Below are 22439 nucleotides of genomic sequence, written 5' to 3' on the forward strand. Positions count from 1 at the left end.
TGTTGAAATGGGAAAATGAATATTTTAATAATACATGAAAATGACATTGTGCAGTTCATTATGATTGCAATCCTAAAATCACTCAGGTTAGCACATCTTAAAATACTAAAACAAAATTGAAACATATTAGGTTAAAGGGATTATGGAATTTAGTTTTTGTCCAGAGGATTTTAATTAGTAGTTGTATTTATTTTTTTTTTTAATTTTTTTTTCAACGTTTATTTATTTTTGGGACAGAGAGAGACAGAGCATGAGCAGGGGAGGGGCAGAGAGAGAGGGAGACACAGAATCGGAAACAGGCTCCGGGCTCTGAGCCATCAGCCCAGAGCCTGACGCGGGGCTCGAACTCACGGACCGCGAGATCGTGACCTGGCTGAAGTCGGACGCTTAACCGACTGCGCCACCCAGGCGCCCCAGTAGTTGTATTTAAATGTAAACATATTATTAAAAGACTTCCTTAAATGTAATAAGCCAGTTTGGGATCAAAATATTTTATTGAGAGTAATTTAACATGATCAGCATGTCATTGAGAGAGCATGTTATTTCTCTGGCTGTAGTTACTAAATATCACAAGAGGTTGGGTCTAGCCTTTAAATGACTCAATATGCTCATTCAAACATATTGGGTGGTAATTAATTCAAATCTCTGTAGCATTTATTTGACACAAGTCCAAATACCATTATTTCAAATTGGACATATTGGTAATAAATATTGAGAAAATTTTAAAGTGTGTGTAAACCATTCAACCATATCTTATCAGCACAAGAAATAAATTCAGTGAATAGTTGAATCATTGTTTTGTAAATTATCATATCAGTTTACCAGTGATATGTAGTTGTTTATTTCAACTCTGTATGCAAGAAGGGACTGCAAATCTCTATTATTTGTTTTAGTTACAACATTGACTATTTAAATTCTGTCTTTAAAAAAGTGTCAGTATAGTCACTTGCAAATGGACCTGTAAGAATGGGTTTTTTTAGGGAACTGATGAAAACACGTCAAACTTAAGTTAGGGATATTTAATCCAGAAATGGATATAGGGGCAAATCTCTAGACATAATTCTGAGAAATTCATGTCTTCTCAAAATTTTAAATATTCTGTTCAAAAGTAAGCGACAATCACAATTATTTTCTCGTTTATAAAGTTTTCATCCCAGCAATGACCTCTCGGCTGATGCTGATGTAATAAATGTCTAAATGAGACTCTGCATAGTAAATAGTTCACAAGTTCTTTTTGCTTTGTCTTGCTTTCCCTTGTTTTTAATAGTTATGTCATTATAGCAGAAATAATATTAAGAGTAATGATTTTCTTGATACACCTCCTCATTTTCATTAAAACCGACTTGAAATATTCTGAGAAATATCATTTGATATTCAGTCTTCTCAGAATTCTGGAAGCATTATATAGCACATGAAACTGTTGTCTTTATATTTGATACGGAAACTCCACAAAATTTATTTCTTCTTTCATAAGTGTTTTAAACTATATAGAGAAGAGATATTTATTCTGGTTTGAGTAAACTAAGGTGATTGAGATTCCCTAATAACTCCTGGCAAATTATGGCAATATAGAAGAAATCATATGGTCCTGAATTTTCACAGCTTTACTGTCAATTCTCAACTATAGCTTTTCCCTTCCTCTTGTGATTAAAAATGTCTACATGACACAGCCGCTAACACTTTGGTGAAGAAAAGCCACTTTATGAAGCAGCCTTGAATATACTGTTTCTTGGAAAGGCAGTTTCAAGTAATGCTAACACCATGTTCAACTGGTAAAGAAAAAGAAACTCCTTTTAAATTCAGAAAATGTATTATTTACCTATGCAGCGAAAGCAAGAGTAGCATAGGTGTCTATTCCTAATGTCCATTATCTCACAAGATGACACTGAATCAACAGGGTCCAAATGACCGAATCTAGAATGACAGATCACAATTTCAAAGCCTGCAGTTATGTACCTTAAGAATGGGAAACAGCAAGCCTCAGAGATGATCAGAACACAGAAGGCATGAGGAATTGTCTCTTGACAGCCTCCATGGTAAACAGAGAGGCAACTGACAAACAGCCGGATGGCACCTCCTTATAAATCCTCCCATATTCTTGCATTACAGTGTGATCACAGGACATTCTGCCACAACCTAGACCAACTGTCATTAAGCCTTGTCTAAAGGCAAAGTCCACAGGGGACCATGGAAAAGCCATTGCCCTACAATAAGACTAGTATTAATGGTTAAGACCATGCCTTTAAGTTTTCTCTAAGATATGTATGTAGGGACACACACACACACACACACGCACACACACACACACACACACATACACACACACTCATAGTGAGAAAAACAACATCATATTCTGAGGTAAAGTTGAAAGTAAATAATAATTAGTTAAGTGGCTCTGTGGACTCACCTCTTTCTGGAAAATGAATGAAAATAAACCACTATTTAAATAACCCCTTAACATTAAAAAGAATAATAATGCACAATATCTATTTTTTAAATACTTAGGCTAATTACAAACTTTGCCAAACTGTAGGGACATAGATCAAGACCTCTCAAAGCTACGTACTTTTCACTCAGACATATTAAATGATCCAGTCCTAAGAGACTAAAAGCATGGTAACTTAGACTTTTAAGAGAGAACCAAATTTGGTATAAATTTACTCCAGATTAAATTTTGAGGTCAAAATAAAACCAAAACCCTCCTGATAAAACACCCTGGTTCAGAGGATATAAAACCTTTGACAGTTCAATGAAAATTTACCCCTGAATTCAAGTGTTGCCAGATCCCATATGTAGTTTGCTCCTATCTTTTTTATATAAGTTAGTTTTTAGTAAATTGATATGCATGGTGTATTGAAAGTTATACTCCACCTTTTCCTCTCTTTGTTGACTTTTTTGTTTGCCTCAAGTTCTATTACTCTAACTTCCTCACTGTATGCTTGCGACTTCCAGTGTTACTGTCTTTACAGTAGTTTACTCCCTTGTGTATTGTGATTATGTAATGACATCACCAAAAATATGTTATTTCTACTTTCGAAAATGTGTTCAAACTTAAAGCTATTAGGTGTGTGTGTGTGTGTGTGTGTGCACATGTACACATGTGTGCACACGTGTGTCTCTCCATGTGCATATATGTGTCTTTTTCTGTGTGCGCACATGTGTGTATGTGTGCACGCATGTGTGTGTCTGTGCACACATTTTTGTGCAGGTTTTCATAATCGGTCTCTCTTCTCAGAGCAACCTTTTCTTCCTATTTTTCTCTACATTTAATTTACTCAGATGCTGGCTGGATTTAATGATGCCTGTTTCTTATTTGTGGTTATTTTCAATATTGTAAGCTGATAGCTTGGGACTTCTCAGAAATAAAGTTAAAAACTTTATTCCCACTGTATTTCAACTTATAGATAAACTTAACATAATTAGTTTTTCCATAAACTGAATTTGAAGCATACAATATTTTTTAAAAATAAACAGAACATTTTCCAGTCAACCATATAGTCTGTAACAGTAGGGATTATTGTTGGAATTGAAGGGGTTCAGTGGCTGGTTGATAAAAGGCTGGGCACTAATCAAAAATTTTTATTTGTATAAGCCATTTGATTAAAGGATCGATATCTTTCTTTCATATCTGCCCTGTTTCTCCTAATGAGGCATAGAATTCCAATGGAAAGCACATTAGACAAAGAACAATATGAACTATACTCTGTACCTAACTATATTCAGACTGACAACCTGTGTTTAAATATGCTAGCTCTTTTCCCAATTTAAATTTTAGTGTCTTTACTTGGCAATGTAAAAAGAAATGAACTATATTTTAAGATGAAATACTAAAAAGCATAGAGGATTTTGAGATGACTAGGAGGAATAAAGAAAACATTTTTTTTCTTATAATTCAGTAGCATCTATGAAAGACTATCCATCATGATATTAAGTTTATTTGTAAGTGATTATTTTATCTTAAAACAGTTCATAACAATCAAGAGCCTTAAATGATTTATTTAATAATAAAAATCTATTTTCTATGTCATACTATTAAACATTATATATACATTATATAAAAATGTATTATATATACATTATATAAAAATATTTATCTTTAAAACATTAACCATTTAATGAAATATAAGCCACAAATTTGTAGTGTAAAACGTTACAGCTAAATTCACTTGTCTTTTAAACCTGTGAACTTTTAAGTATCCTGTCAAAGACTAAGGGTGAGATAAATTATTTCAGGAGGTTATCACCCTGTTTATTTCTTAGTAGGATAAAAGAACGGAGATCAGTGATTGCCATGATTAATTGATTTTTATAAGCAGTTACTTTTTGTTATAATTAGGAATATGTAACTATAGGTAGATTCTTATTTTATTAATGTTTTAAATTATAAGAATATTTTAATATTCTTATTTTCATTAATATTTTTAAGGAAGAAGGTTTTTTTGAGAGATTTTTGTTACTTTATATAAGACATGCAATATCATTATATTTTAATTATTAAACTATCATAACATTAACTGGTATTTTCTTGTGGTCAGAGCAATATACTTAAAATGAGTATAATGGCTGTACTTAAAAAACCAAATGTTTATATGATGCTTGGTGAAAGCAGCAGGTATAATTATCAGATAACAGCACTCCTGGGTGCTTGAGGGCACATGGCTGCCTCTGGTGACGATATTCTCTTCAGGGGTGATATTAGGACATGATAACTATTACACCCCAATGACCTATTACTAGTTAAGCTTATTTAAAACCCCCAAAATTGACTACTGAAACGTCTTTGCTATCACAAGCTATAATATCACTACCTTAATACATTTTTTTTTCTTGTTTAATTATATCAAGCACTAAAGTTGTTAGGGGTTGTCACTATTAAGTAAATTTGACTGTGTTTGAAATTAAAAATTTTTAAATGTTTATTTGTATTATATTGATCTTTAAAAATCACCAAAATCATCTAGAATAAAAGCAACTAACTAAAAAAAACAGTATTTATTGTACATTATTTGATTATGGTATATATGCCTATATAAAAGTGTGTAAGACATTTAGCTGGATGAATTTTCAAGAATTGAATCATAGCCGTATACCTGAAACTGATCAAGAAACGGAATATCACCAGGGACCTTAAAGTCTTTTGCATATCCTCAAGTAGTAACGTCTCACAAAGGGTAACCAGTATCTTGGCTTCTGACACCACAGTTCAGCTTTGTTGTTGTTTTTTTTTTTTCTAACTTAATATAAATGGAATCATCAATATTCTCTTTTTTGTATGGACTCTTTTGCTGAAAATTAAGATGGAGAAATTCATTCCTGTTGAGTGTTGTTTTACTTTCTTCATATTGCATATTGAACATTGCATATGATCGCCTTGGATGAAGGCACTGTTATATGTGCACCCAGTGTACTGATGCATTGGACTTTTATAAGCAGTGCTGGTATGGGTAACCTTGTACATGTTTTTTGGTGCACTTATGCACTGATCTCTTTTGGGTGCATATCCATGGGAGGGGTTGCTGGAGTAGAGCATCCTTATCTTTCTTTTATTACACTAGATATTGCCAACAGTTTTCACCAAGTTATTTTTATCAATGTACACTCCCATCATCAGTGTATATATATTCTTTGTCTCCCCATAATCTCCAAAGCTAGACCATTGTTCTCCTTTTCATTTTAGCTATTCTTGAGGCAAATCTTTTCTGCATTTTTCTATTTGGTTGTTTGTCAACTTCTTTTTGATTAATATTTCCTTATATATTCTGAAGGTAATAACTTCATGTATTATATACTAGGAATCTCTTCTCCACTCTGTGGGTTGCATTTATCCCCATAATAGTCTATTCTGTAAATAGAAATTTCTGATCAGAACATAATACAATTTTTTTTTTATTTCCATCATAGGAGTTGTTTCATTGTTGTTGCTATCTTGTTCTGTTTGGGAAATCTTTGTCTCATACACATTCATGTACAGGCTGTCCTTTCTGTTTACTCAAAAGCATTCCAATATCCAATTTTCATTTTAAATAATTTAAAATATTTCTATCATCTGTTTTTATATTATTTTTGACATACTTAATATTTAGCCATGTATTATTTGTTTTCCAGGCAATTGAGGATTTGAGTATCTTCTTGGTACCATTGTCATTTTTTTTTAGTTTTTAATTTTAATTCCATATGATTAAGGTAAAAATTTGAATAGGTTCAGTTCCTTGAAATTTTTGAGGATTGCTTTATGACTTAAGCTACATATGTTCAACTTTGACAAATGTTTCATGTTTAATCAAAAAGAATCAGGGTGAGAGCACAATTCTGTGTGTGTGTGTGTGTGTGTGTGTGTGTAAACACATATGCTAAGTGAAGTGAATTTTATTAATCATATTAATGTTATCTCCCATAACTTTACTGAATATTCAGCTGCTTTACTAACAGTTACTGAAAATGGAGCAGTTAAATATTCCACTCTATTGTGGGTTTTCGTATTTCTTCTTGTATTTATTTCTTTGAGGTTTTCCTTCAGGGTATACGGTAGTGATATTCTGCTTGCTTACACAATTAGTATTGCACTATCTCCCTATAAACTGTCCCCATTATTGTTATGAAATGTCCTTTATTTGTGTAGTAAATTTTGCCTCAAGGTCTACTTTGGTAGTGATATAGCTTCTATCAGCTTTCTTTTAATTACCCTTAGCATATTATACCTTTATCAGTGTTTGTCCTTTCAAATTTTTGGTATTATTATTTTTGCTCTGCCTTTTTGAAGGATTTTATATGTTTCCCACGATGACATTCTTAGAAATATTTCATGCATTTACAGTTAGAAAAATTATTAATATTTTAGGTACTTATCTGCCAACCTACATTTTGTTTTATAATAAATCCACCTGTATATTTATTTTTACTTACTCTTTAATATTAAGTATAAAATGTGATTATTACATTTCCCTCTACTAACCTCTTCGCAAATATTCTAGTGTTGCATTTACTATTTCCTCAATAATGCCAGAATCCTGGAGCACATTAATTCTAGTAAAATCTAGACTTTGAGTATGGTGAGAGCTTTTTAGATACAATAGCAAAGGCGTGATCCATGAAAGAAAGAGTTGATAAACTGGGCTTCACCAAAATTATGAGCTTCTGCTAAATGAAAGATAATGTCAAGAAAATTGTAAGATAAGCCACAGACTGGTAGAAAATATTTGCAAAATAAACATCTGAAAAAGCACTGTTACCCAAAACATACAAACTCCTAAACTTAACAATAAGCGTCAAAGTACCCTATTAGAAAATGGGCCAAATGCCTTAACAGACACCTCACCAAAGAAGACATACAGATAGCAAATAAGCGTATGAAAAGATGCTCCATATCATATGTTGTTAGGGAAATATAAATTGAAACAGACATCACTACACAATTACTAAAATGGTTAAAATCCAGAACACTGACAATAGTAAATGCTGACAGTGTTGTTGAGTAACAAGAACTCTCATTCATTGTTGGTATGAATACAAAATGGTGCAAACACTTTGAAAGCCAGTTTGTCAGGTTCTTAGGAAATTAAGCATACTTGCAGGGCACCTGGGTGTCTCAATCGGTTAAATGCCCAATGTTGTCTCAGGTCAAGATCTTACGGTTTGTGTGTTCAAGCCCTGTGTCAGGCTCACTGCTGTCAATAGAGAACCAGCTTGGGATCCTCTGTCCCCCTCTTTCTCTGCCCCCTCCCCCCAAATCTTGTGTGCTCTCTCTCTCTTTCAAACATAAAGTGAACATTTAAAGAAAAAAAATCTAAACATACTCTTACCATAGGATCCAGTAACCACACTACTTGATATTTATCAAAGGGAGTTGAAAACTTAAGTGCACACAAAAGCCTATACACAGATGTTTCTTGCAGCTCTACTAATAATTCCCAAAACTTGGACACAATCAAGATGTACTCCAGTAAGTGAATGTATAAATAAGCTGAAATATATCTGAACAATGGAATATTAATCAGTGATATGAAGAAATTAACTATCAAGCCATTAAAAGACATGGGGAAAACTTGAATGCATATTAATGAATGAAAAAAAAAAAGCCTGAAAGGCTACAGAGCATATAATTCCAAATGTGTGACATTCGGTGTAAAATATAAAACTGTGGAGTCAACAAAAAGATCTGTGGTGGATGGAGCTATTGAATTGTTATACTGTACACCTGAAACTAATATAACACTACACGGTGACTAACTGAAATTAGACTAAAAACTTAAATAAATAAATAAATAAATAAATAAATAAATAAATAAACAAATAACAAAATCTGTTGTAGTCAAGAGTTAAGGGAGAGGGAAGGTTGAGTAAGAGCACAGAAGACATTTAGGACAGTCAAACTACTTCATATGATAATATAATGATGGCTATATATCATTATATATTTGCCTAAACCCTTAGGGTTTATAACACCAGACTGATCCCTGATATAAACTATGGACTTTGAGTAATAAAAAGATATATTAATGTAGGTTCATCAATTTAACAAACCTCTGGTAGGGCAAGTTAATAGTGGAGGAGTCTATGAGTCTATGGGGGAGGGGTTTTGTGCAAAATCTCTGTACCTTCCACTCAATTTTGCTGTGAATGTAAAAGTGGTGTAGAAATCAAAGCCTATATTGGCACCTTAATGGCTGGCTCAGTTGGTTAGGCATCCGACTCATGATTTCAGCTCAGGTCATGATCTCACAGTTCCTGGGATTGTGCGCTCTCTCTCTCTCTGTCCCTCCCTCTCCCTCTCTCTCTCTCTCTATCTCTCAAAAAAGAAAAAAAAAAGCTAAATAAACATTTTTTAAAAAATCAAAGTCAAGGGACACCTGGGTGGCTCAGTCGGTTAAGCATCTGACTTTGGCTTAGGTTATGATCTGCTGGTTTGTGGGTTTGAGCCCCACCTCAGGCTCTGTGCTGACAGCTCAGAGCCTGGAGCCTGCTTCGGATTCTGTGTCTCCATTTCTCTCCTCCTTCCCCTGCTTGTGTTCTGTCTCTCTCAAAAATAAAATTAAACCTTTAAGAAAAAATCGGGAACAAGGCAAGGTTGCGCACAACTGTCACTTGTATTCAACATAGTACCAAAGTGCTAGCCAGAGCAGTTAGGCAAGAAAAAGAAACAGAATGCATCCAAATAAAAAAAAAAGTTTTTTAAGTTCTTTATATATTTTGGATAGTAACCCTTTGGTGTTGTTTGAAAGTATTGAGTAACTAAATCATATACCTGCAACTAATATTACATTGTATGTTAACTAAGTGGAATTTAAATAAAAACTTTAAAAGTATGTAAAAAATTAAAAAATTCATAAGTGAATAAAAGGAAAGAGGTAAAATTATGTTTGTGGATGACATGATATTATATGTAGAATACAGCAAAATTTTAAAAAGAACTCTTAGAGCTAATAAATTCGGTAAAAAATACAGGATATGAAATCAATGGACAAAATTAGTTCTATTCTATGTTTTAACAGTGAACTATCTAAAAGGGAAAATAAGAAAATAATCCCACTTACAATTAGATCAAAAAAGAATAAAATGCAAACAAACTTAACTAAGGAAGTCATAGACTATATTAAAGAAATTTTAAAAGGCACATAGTGGGAGATAGCCCATGTTCATAAATTAGAAGACTTAATATTGTTAAATACCTGTACTACCCAAAGTGATCGCCGGATTCAAAGCAATGCCAATGAAAATCACAACAGTATTTTTTTGCAAAAATCTAAAAATCAATTATAAAATTCATATGGAACCACAAAAAATCCCAAGTATTCAAAACAATCTTGAGAAATAAAAACAAAGTTGTAGGCATCACACTAATTTCAAAATATTTTTACAAACCTACAGTAATTAAGATAGTATTCTACTGGCATAAAAAGGAATATAGACAAATGGAATAGAATGGAGTCCAGAAGTCAGAAATATGCCCATGTACAGTCAAATGATCTTGACAAGTGTGACTGGAATACACAATTGGGAAAGGACAGTCTCTTCTACATGGGATCCAAGTGACTATCCAGTTTCTTGCTCTGCAGGCCAAGATTTAAGGCTCTTACTGCCATTTCTCAACCCTGACCATTTCTCAGGGTTGTGATTGCATGGAACAGCTTTGACAGATGATGTGACATTTCCTTTTGGACAAAGAGAAGGCTTATTTCCGCTCACAATAAAAGCAGTACAGTCCCCAAACTCAGTGCTCCTCTTCTGTACCTCAATCCACTATTTCTGTTGGTGTTCACGTAGGCCCATCTGTACTGTACCTAGGAACAGGAATATCATACTAACCTTCTGGTTATTGCTTTTGCTATGTATAACAGAGTTCTTTGTCTCTGATCCACATGTATTATATATTTTTGTTAGCACCAGTGAAATAGTAATAGTGTAGTATTTTGGCCTGTAAATAAGGTAAAATCTCAGACCCCTCACAATTCTTGGCACAGACATGCGAGTGAAGACTTTTGGATCTTCTAATCCAGTCCAGCTGAGGGCTGATCCCAGCTAATCCACATGGATCAGGAGTGCCCAATTTAGTATCTTTCTGGTAGTTTGTTATTCAACAAAAATAAATTAAATAGTCATAATGAAATGATATTTAAAATCACAAAATGACACTACACTCCTACTGCATTTTCACTAAAATGAAAAAGACAAAACATAAAATACTGAGAAACCAGAACGTTCACATACTGCTGGTAGAACATATATATAATCACTTTGAAAAATTTTTTTGGCAGTATCTTCCAGAGATGAACATATGCATTTCCACTCCTAGTTTAATCCCTAACAGAATATGTATACATGTTAACCAAAAGACATGTAAGATTATTTATGTAAGCACTATCAGTAATAACCAAAAGTGAAAATAACGAAAAATAGTAGAAAGGATCCATATAAATTAAGCTGTTATCCAGAATGCTGTATTTCCTTTTATTTTAAACTGGTTTCTCAATTTTTTCCCTTCCAGATTTTACAGCTTCTTTTCTTTCTACATCTTTTTTAAAGAACAGTTTTGTTGAAATATAATTCATATGCCACAAATATCACGCGTTAAAAGTGTACAATTCATTGGTTCTGGTATATTTATAGAGTGTGCAATCATGAGTCAAATCTAACTTCGAAATGTTTTCATCACCCAAGAAAGAAACCGCAGATGCATTATCAGTTACTCTCCATACCTCCTACATGCCAGCCACAGAAAATCACTACTATACTTTATTTCCCTATAAATTAGTTTTTTCTAAATATTTCAATTTAATGCAATAATATAATATGTAGGTAGTACTTTGTGACTGGCTTCTTTTAATTAGCATAATGATTTTTGAGGTTCTTTCATATATCAGCATCTCATTACTTTTATTGGTAAATAATTTTCCATTGTATGCATATATATTGATAGACATTTATGTTATGTCATTTCCAAGTTCTGATGAATAATGCTACTACGAATATTCCATTTAGTATGTAAAAAATCATTGTCTAACACAAACTCATGAAGAGGAAATCATTGACTAATTTAAGGTCACAATGATTTACTCCTAAATTTACTTCTGTTTTTTTCTTTTTGATTTTGTGTTAAGTGTCTATCCTGAGGAGTCACTGAGCTAAGACCTCTTTCTGTTTTAAAATTTTTGTCTATCTACTCAGATTAACCTGGGGACTAGTCAGTTACTATAAACAAAAATAACACAAAATCACACTTTCTAGAAAGAGAATTTTAGGTAGCACTTGGAAGTTAGTATGATTACAATGAGCATATTTGAACATTAAAACAAAACCATAGATATTAAACACATAGACTTTATTTATTTTTATTTTTTAGGAGAATTAAACTTGTTATATATTTTTTATTATGAAATTTATTGTCAAATTGGTTTCCATACAACACCCAGTGCTCATCGCAACAGGTGCCCTCCTCAATACCCATCACCCACCCACCCTTCCCTCCCACCGCACATAAACCCTCACTTTGTTCTCAGTTTTTAGGAGTCTCTTATGTTTTGGCTCCCTCCCTGTCTAACCATTTTTTTTCTTCCCCTCCCCCATGGTCTTCTCTTAAGTTTCTCAGGATCCACAATGAGTGAAAACATATGGAATCTGTCCTTCTCTGTATGACTTATTTCACTTAGCAGAACACTCTCCAGTTCCATCCATGTTGCTACAAAAGGCCATATTTCATTCTTTCTCATTGCCACGTAGTATTCCATTGTGTATATAAACCACAATTTCTTTATCCATTCATCAGTTGATGGACATTTAGGCTCTTTCCATAATTTGGCTATTGTTGAGAGTGCTGCTATAAACATTGGGGTACAAGTGCCCCTGTGCATCAGTACTCCTGTATCCCTTGTAAATTCCTAGCAATACTACTGCTGGGTCATAGAGTAGGTCTATTTTTAATTTTTTGAGGAGCCTCCACACTGTTTTCCAGAGTGGCTGCACCAATTTGCATTCCCACCAACAGTGCAAGAGGGTTCCCGTTTCTCCACAATCTCTCCAGCATCTATAGTCTCCTGATTTGTTCATTTTGGCCACTCTGACTGTTGTGAGGTGATATCTGAGTGTGGTTTTGGTTTGTATTTCCCTGATGAGGAGTGACGTTGAGCATCTTTTCATGTGCCTGTTGGCCATTCGGATGTCTTCTTTAGAGAAGTGTCTATTCATTTTTTCTGCCCATTTCTTCACTGGGTTATTTGTTTTTTGGGTGTGGAGTTTGGTGAGCTCTTTATAGATTTTGGATACTAGCCCTTTGTCTGATATGTCACTTGCAAATATCTTTTCCCATTCTGTTGGTTGCCTTTTAGTTTTGTTGATTGTTTCCTTTGCTGTGCAGAAGCTTTTTATCTTCATGAGGTCCCAGTAGTTCATTTTTGCTTTTAATTCCCTTGCCTTTGGGGATGTGTCAAGTAAGAAATTGCTGCAGCTGAGGTCAGAGAGGTTTTTCCCTGCTTTCCCCTCTAGGGTTTTGATGGTTTCCTGTCTCACATTCAGGTCCTTTATCCATTTTGAGTTTGTTTTTGTGAATGGTATAAGAAAATGGTCTAGTTTCATCTTTCTGCATGTTGCTGTCCTGTTCTCTCAGCACCATTTGTTAAAGAGACTGTCTTTTTTCCATTGGATATTCTTTCCTGCTTTGTCAAAGATTAGTTGGCCATACTTTTGTGGGTCTAGTTCTGGGGTTTCTATTCTATTCCATTGGTCTATGTGTCTGTTTTTGTGCCAATACCATGCTGTGTTGATGATGACAGCTTTGTAGTAGAGGCTAAAGTCTGGGATTGTGATGCCTCCTGCTTTGGTCTTCTTCTTCAAAATTACTTTGGCTCTTTGGGGCCTTTTGTGGTTCCATACAAATTTTAGGATTGCTTGTTCTAGCTTCGAGAAGAATGCTGGTGCAATTTTGATTGGGATTGCATTGAATGTGTAGATAGCTTTGGGTAGTATTGACATTTTGACAATATTTATTCTTCCAATCCATGAGCACGGAATGTTTTTCCATTTCTTTATATCTTCTTCAATTACCTTCATAAGCTTTCTATAGTTTTCAGCATACATATCTTTTACATCTTTGGTCAGGTTTATTCCTAGGTACTTTATGATTCTTGGTGCAATTGTGAATGGGATCAGTTTCTTTATTTGTCTTTCCATTGCTTCATTATTAGTGTATAATAATGCAACTGATTTCTGTACATTGATTTTGTATCCTGCGAGTTTGCTGAATTCATGTATCAGTTCTAGCAGACATTTGGTGGAGTCTGTCGGGTTTTCCACTTATAATATCATGTCATCTGCAAAAAGTGAAAGCTTGACTTCATCTTTGCCAATTTTGATGCCTTTGATTTCCTTTTGTTGTCTGATTGCTGATGCTAGAACTTCCAACACTATGTTAAACAACAGCGGTGAGAGTGGACATCCCTGTTGTGTTCCTGATCTCAGGGAGGAAGCTCTTAGCTTTTCCCCATGAGGATGATATTAGCTGTGGGCTCTTCATAAATGGCTTTTATGATGTTTAAGTATGTTCCTTCTATCCCGACTTTCTCGAGGGTTTTTATTAAGAAAGGATGCTGAATTTTGTCAAATGCTTTTCCTGCATTGATTGACAGGATCATATGGTTCTTATCTTTTCTTTTATTAATGTGATGTATCACATTGATTGATTTGCGAATGTTGAACCAGCCCTGTAGCCCAGGAATGAATCCCACTTGATCATGGTGAAAAACTCTTTTTATATGCATTTGAATTCGATTTGCTAGTATCTTATTGAGAATTTTTGCATCCATATTCATCAGAGGTATTGGCCTGTAGTTCTCTTTTTTTACTGGGTCTCTGTCATTTAGAATAGAAGGAGAGATAAAGGTCTTGCCAAACAAACAAAAATTGAAGGTATTCATCACCACTAAACCAGCCCTACAAGAGATCCTAAGGGGGACCCTGTGAGACAAAGTACCAGAGACATCACTACAAGCATAAAACATACAGACATCACAATGACTCTAAACCCGTATCTTTCTATAATAACACTGAATGTAAATGGATTAAATGCGCCAACCAAAAGACATAGGGTATCAGAATGGATAAAAAAACAAGACCCATCTATTTGCTGTCTACAAGAGACTCATTTTAGACCTGAGGACACCTTTAGATTGAGAGTGAGGGGATGGAGAACTATTTATCATGCTACTGGAAGCCAAAAGAAAGCTGGAGTAGCCATACTTCTATCAGACAAACTAGACTTTAAATTAAAGGCTGTAACAAGAGATGAAGAAGGGCATTATATAATAATTACAGGGTCTATCCATCAGGAAGAGCTAACAATTATAAATGTCTATGCGCCGAATACTGGAGCCCCCAAATATATAAAACAATTACTCATAAACATAAGCAACCTTATTGATAAGAATGTGGTAATTGCAGGGGACTTTAACACTCCACTTACAGAAATGGATAGATCATCTAGACACACGGTCAATAAAGAAACAAGGGCCCTGAATGATACATCGGATCGGATGGACTTGACAGATATATTTAGAACTCTGCATCCGAAAGCAACAGAATATACTTTCTTCTCGAGTGCACATGGAACATTCTCCAAGATAGATCACATACTGGGTCACAAAACAGCCCTTCATAAGTATACAAGAATTGAGATCATACCATGCACACTTTCAGACCACAATGTGATGAAGCTTGAAATCAACCACAAGAAAACATCTAGAAAACCTCCAAAAGCATGGAGGTTAAAGAACAGACTACTAAAGAATGAATGGGTCAACCAGGCAATTAGAGAAGAAATTAAAAAATATATGGAAGCAAATGAAAGTGAAAATACAACAATCCAAATGCTTTGGGATGCAGCAAAGGCAGTCCTGAGAGGAAAATACATTGCAATCCAGGCCTATCTCAAGAAACAAGAAAAATCCCAAATACAAAATCTAACAGCACACCTAAAGGAAATAGAAGCAGAATAGCATAGCTCCCCAAATCCAGCAGAAGAAGAGAAATAATAAAGATAAGAGCAGATAAACAATATAGAATCTAAAAAAAAAATGTAGAGCAGATCAATGAAACCAAGAGTTGGTTTTTTGAAAAAATAAACAAAATTGATAAACCTCTAGCCAGCCTTCTCAAAAAGAAAAGGGAGAGGACCCAAATAGATAAAATCGTGAATGAAAATGGAATTATTACAACCAATCCCTCAGTAATACAACCAATTATCAGGGAATACTATGAAAAATTATATGCCAACAAACTGGACAACCTGGAAGAAATGGACAAATTCCTCAACACCCACAAACTTCCAAAACTCAAACTGGAAGAAATAGAAAGGTTGAACAGACCCATAACCAGCAAAGAAATTGAATCAATTATCAAAAATCTCCCAACAAGTAAGAGTCCGGGACCAAATGGCTTCCCAGGGGAGTTATACCAGACATTTAAAGCAGAGATAATACCTATCTTTCTCAAGCTATTCCAAAAAATAGAAAGGGAAGGAAAACTTCCAGACTCATTCTATGAAGCCAGCATTACTTTGATTCCTAAACCAAACACATAGACTTTAAACATGATAATTAGTACTCGAAGTATTAAAATTCATAGAATATGAATAATTCTGAAAAGTTTCATTTAAAGATCCTTCAGGGGCACCTGCGTGGCTCAGTCAGTTAAGCGTCCGACTTCAGCTCAGGTCATGGTCTCAGGGTTCCTCAGTTCAAGCCCCACGTCGGGCTCTGTGCTGACAGCTCAGAGCCTGGAGCCTGCTTTGGATTCTGTGTCTCCCTCTCTGTCTGCCCCCTCCACCACTCACACTCTGTCTCTCTCTCTCTGTCTCTCTCTCTCTCAAAAATAAATATACATTAAAAAAATGTTTTTAAAAATCCTTCAGCTTACTTTTACTGTTTGATAGATAGTTTAAATGTCATTATTCCTTTTAAGTAAGGCAAGTCTCTTTTCCTGTGAAACAGGATACAAACATTAGTTTCTGTGTTGACGATTGGACTTGAGCAATGTTTATTTTTTTCAACTACCATGCCGCCAAAACCCAACGCATCCACATTTCTTTAATGTTTAGTCTCAGCAAATTCAATGTGCCTAGGGATCTGCTCTTTTAAAGGGGGCAGAATTAAACTCACTTTCTATTCCTCCATTTTAGACTGGGAAAATACGAAATCAGACTTGGTGTCTCTGAGCTATTACCTGGAACATAATCAGCATATGGTTTAGCTACTTCCAGAATTGTTTCTTGCTTAATTGTCAGGTCTACTCAAGCTTTCAGTGCAATGGCTCATGCCCACCACCTACTGAACATTTACCTGATAAAGTATGTCATGCTTCCTCTTCTGTTTACACACACACACAAAAATATGTATTCTGAACATTTAAAGTGGGAATAACAGAGGGTCACCTGGGTAGCTCAGTCAGTTAAGCATCTGATTTTGGCTCAGGTCATGATCTCACTGTCCATGAGTTCAAGCCCCACGTCCAGCTCTATGCTGACAGCGCAGCGCCTGGAGCCTGCTTCAGATTCCCTATCTCTCTGCCCTTCCCCAACTCGTGCTCTGTCTCTCTCTCTCTCCTTCTCAAAAATAAACATTAAAACAAATTTAATGTCGAAATAACAGAAAATTAGAACACTCTCAAATGCAATTTACTACAAATTGATTTTTCCCACCATTAATATAACATACTATCTTTATAGTTAATGAAACTTGCAAAGTGGTGGATATTAGCAAGGTATATTTTGAAAAATAAGGATCATCATAGATATATATTATGGATTTCTGAGGATTCATTGAGGGTAGTGTCCATGGAGACCTTACAGCATCCAGTAGTGGTCTTCTCTTTTAGGTCTGTCACAGTGACATGGCAGATATACAACTTACTTTAAAAGATTGCCCGGAGTCAGAAAAGTAAAGGAAATGTCTGACCAGATGCTTTTGGAAACCCACACTTCTACAATATATCTGCTTCAGTGAAAAATATTCCTGGTGCATTGACTGAACTGACTCCACTGTATGGGACGTTAACCTTAAATTATATACTGCTTAAAATTCTGCTAATAAATTTTGTGAATATAGATTAATATTAACTTTTTTGGCAATAGTGATGTGAATTGACATATATAGCCTCAAACACAATTTTTTTTTTACCAATATAAATGTCACTTTTCAAATTAATTCTGTCAAGGAAAAACTTCTAGCAGCTCCTTAGGGTGTCTTCTTTTTGTCTTCTCTTTTACCAAAAAAAAAAAAAAAAAAAAAAAAAAAAAAAAAAAGAGAGAGAGAGAGAGAGAAAGATGCTTACAGTTTATAAAAAGAAATTGGAAAGGAAAAAAATAATATTGAAAATGTCATTTTTTAGCAGGGCGAAAAGCATGTGGGCAGAATTCCTGAGAGTGCTAGTAAGCAAATACACATAAGTTCTGCATGCCTAGTGGTCCTCTGGAAATTTCCTTCTCTCATATACTATCATGACAAGGAAGATCCTATTAAACTGTCTTATTTTGTTCAAATTCATAAAATTTATCATTGAATATAATTCACATAAGTGCTGTGAATTTAATATCAGATGTTTTATTAATTAATAATAAAAATCAATCTTTTGTTAACAAGATAGAATACAAACACTTTCTTCTCTAACCCATAAGACATTTCTAAAGTTGATTTGATGTTCAAGAGCGAATTAGATTATTCCACCACATACTTCTATTAAAAACCTTCTACTTAGAAAACTTCCAGTTTCCCTTTCCCCATCTCTTTAAAAACCCTATTTGAAAAACCCAATAATTTTCTAAGAATACTGGAAAAGTGTACCTGAATCTCTGTATTCTTATCCAAAAATATAGCAAAGATCACTTTAATAGTTAATTTTACACATTTTATTATCATCATCATAATTATTAGCTTCTAAGAATGAATGTTTCAATGGGAACATTTTTGGAAATTTCAAATATTTCATTGCCAGTATTAATTTTGAGTTTAGAAAGCCACCCCAAAGTTACATATAGAAATGGATTCTATCTCATGGAATAGAAAGAACTTAATATTTTAGGATTCCTTTATTGAAAATATAAATGTCTGTCAGCGTCTTTTCTCATTCTTTCCCTTAATCATCTCACATATAATTGAGATATTTTAAAAGATATCTAAAATAATATGTAGACTGACATGTAAAGAAAGAACTCCTTAGATTCTTGGAAATGAATTCAGTAAAAAGTGAAGGATAGGAAGAGAGTTGGGATCCATGCATTGGGAGGACTGTAGCATTTTATGAGTTTCTAGAAAAAAAGTTGAAGATTGTAAAATAAAAAAAGTAATATAAAATTTTCTCAAACCAACTTCATGAATAGCAATATATATGTATTTTTACGTATATTTGTGTGTATCCATGAACTTTCATTTTAGAAACATAAACTTTGATAAATGTTTGCTTTCTAACCAGAAATCTGGCTAAAATTGTTTGTATATTAATCATCACTGTAGCTAAAAAGCTTTACAATGAATAAGTAAGGATATCAAAACCCGTAGACACAAACACTACTTGAGAAACTATAAACTAGGAAAATTCTCAGGTATTTCAAGGATGAATATAACAAAATGAAATTGTGCAACAAAATTGGACCACAAAAAGCATATGAAACCATAAATAGGAAAATGATTGCCCTCAAATTTCTGTGAATAAAAGGCCACTAGTGAAAAGTATTTACAATAGGAAATGTTAAACTAATTTTCTTAATTAAAAGCAAAATTTGAATATATAAGTTGAAAAGTTTATTTGTATTTTCTCCAACTTCCTGATCCATCTGAAGTCCGTTGTAGTATATGATGTCATATATTTTATATGGTCTTTAAGTAATCTATTATGCTAATCAATTTGTAGTATCTAATTTATCAGATATAGGGTAAAATAAAGGTATAATAATGTATAATAAAGGTAGAGATTGAGTTTTTCTTATCCATATGTCAATATTGCCTATGTACAACACCATTTTAGAAGATTTAAAACTTTCTAGGATAGAGCATTTGAAAAAAGTAATCCATAGTAAAACATAGAAATATGTTTTAAGAAGTTTCATTGTTATATCCTTTAAATTAAATTAAATAATTAGCATTTTCCAGAAGCAAAATGAAACTATAATATTCAATAAGGCTCATATAGGGGTCCATTTAATCCAGGAGTTGGAAAATTTCAAACACTGGGTACTCATATTTTATACTGTTGGCAAATTATGGCCTGTTTAAATTAAGTTTTCATAATTTTGACCTTCTTATTTTATCCCAGAAACTAGTTCTGTAGAAATAATCAGTGTTACAGACTGTGACTTATTTTTCTGGAGATAGACAATATATCATTTATGGTTTGATCAGGAGAGCAAGACTCCTGTGAATGACATGGCATTAGAGATTTCTTATAGTGTTTTGACCTTGACCACTTGTGGGAGCTGGTGAACAATCTATGGAAGGCTGTTGCCTCTGTGTCTGGTGGTGAATTTAAAGTCACTCTTATCATAAGGGTCTATAGTTAGTATGAAAAACTGGTCATGAAACCGAAGTGGGCAGGACACAGTGGAACACATGAGAGCCAGAACCCTTGAGGACAATTTTGGGGGTGACACATCATCGCATGCAATCTGAATCTATGGAGTCACATGCTTGAGCACCTCATCATGGAGTGATGAGTGTACCTGATTAAGGATGCAGAAAGGTTCAAAAGCTCATTATGGGGGGTTTGCTTTTAGGGCCAGTCCTGGTACTGCCTTCCTTTGGGTTCTCTAGAAAACAGCAAGAAAAAAATTCATGTTGTATGTTGTTGAATACAATCCTAGTTCACCAAAGGAGAGAGAAAAGAGACTCTGTCATGGAAAAAGGGAAAGGAAATTCAATGAGGTGTCTTATTAAACTAGTCACAGCCTCTCAAAATATTGCTAGTTGCTGGGACACTTAGAGAGGCCTTATAGAATCACTACGTCTTCCAATTGGCTGTAAAGGGGAAGAAGTGAATGAATTTCATTCTGGATTCTCCCTCGTGCCTTTCCTTCACTGAGAAAGTTCACTACATCGTGCATTAACTTTCCTTCTCTTCTATATTGAGTTATAAGACACCTCTGAGCCAACTCTGGGGTAAAGAAGAAACAGTGTTGTGATCACATTTGTCCTTTATGGACCTGAGTATTAGTTCTGTCTAGGTACCAAACAAAGTGGGCACAAAAGAGGCTGAACCAAAGTCCAGCCTTTATCCCATAGAAAAGACTAAAATAGCTAGCACTGTTAAATAGAAAACCATATAATAAATCTGAATGTAGGCACTTCTGAGATTGAAAGGAGTTACTATTAATTACACTAAGCACAGTAATTATACGAAGTGCTCAGGCATAAACTGGGATTGTCCTGGTCAGACTGGGACATACGGTCATCCTTAGAAGGTGAGGCAACACCCTTGGTCGTGGGTCTCTTATTAAAAAACAGTAGCTGATGCATAAAAGTAGGTGGAGCCAACTGCATCTCAAGTGCATAGCATGGATTTTGCCCACACTGTGAGGTAGATACTAGTACCGTCTATGTCTACAAGTAAGGACACTGAGTTACAGTATTCTATCGTATATGATGGAATTTGTTGGAAGCACAGTAAAAAGAACCCTCTTTTTCTTATTTCAAAATCAACTGGTAAGAGTAAACAAGTAAGTAGATTAAGAATACAAATATAGCTCATATTGATCAAAGATAAGAATTTGGTTTATACAAAAAAAACAGAGTTTGGCATATACATAGAATACTCTTATATTTTAGATATCAGAATAAGATTCGATTGACTAGGTACAAGTTCCATAGGGCCACAGCATTTATCGCTAATATGGTAGCATGTTAGAGAGTCGTTGAAGAAAATGTTCTGTTTTCGTTTGTTTGTTTGTTTGTTTCTCTTAGAGGTGATCCCAAAGGAGAATGCTAGATGGATAATATTGACAAATCTAGCCAATTTCTTCATCCCAAATCCACCAGTGAGACAAAAGAGGAGTATATGAACATCCTGATAAGGTCCAAGAGTGTTAGCTGGTGAAGCTGCCTTTTACATAGAAGCAATGATTAGGAATGAGATCCTCTAAGAAGAGAAGTTAAAATCGTTTAGCAAAATTATCCTATCATTTAAAAAAGGTATAGTAAGATTAAGGTGTAAATATTTTTTGCATATTAGAAGAGGGGATAAATTCCTAGCACTGGAATGATTGGATCAAAGTGCATGTGTCTTTTTTAATCATCTGGATATATAATACCAAGGGTGCTATAAAGAGTATGCCAATTTGTACTCCAATTCACACAAGAGAGATATTTAAAGTATTTCACAATTACTAGAATATAAGCACTGACCAATTAGAACAGGCGCTTGCACCAATTACAACATATGGCCGTACTGGTGCGTTCTGCCTGAGGATTAGCCCTGCACAAGTAGGACATAAAAATAACAAATCCCTCACTCCTTTGTCAAGATGGGATAGTATCTGACTTTCTGATGGGTTACCAACCTAATACAGGAAAAATGTTATATCATTGTTATTTGATTCGCATGCCTTTAGTTAGGATAAGGAAACATTTTAAAGTTTAACTTGTTATTTATTTTTAATTCTACCATATTTAGGTCATTTGTCCATTTTTACTTTGTATGTTTCATATTTATAAAATTAATTTATGAGTTTCCGGAAAACTTAGGAACTTAGACTAATGCCCTTCATATAAGTTATAAATGTTCTTCATATAAATATATATGCTTATATATATATATTATTTTTATGTTCTTTGCTGTATCATATTTTCAAATTTTTTCTTATTTTACTTAGTCATATTTTATTATACTTTATTTCTTCTTGGTTTTCTTTCTTACTTAAAATGTCATTTTACCCAATGATTAAAAATAAACCCAAATAGTTTACTGTACTTATA

The sequence above is a fragment of the Lynx rufus genome, unplaced genomic scaffold (genome assembly GCF_022079265.1).
Source record: "Lynx rufus isolate CCGP_SWC_20201006 ecotype Redwood Valley unplaced genomic scaffold, mLynRuf1.p SCAF_3, whole genome shotgun sequence".
NCBI lineage: Eukaryota > Metazoa > Chordata > Mammalia > Carnivora > Felidae > Lynx > Lynx rufus.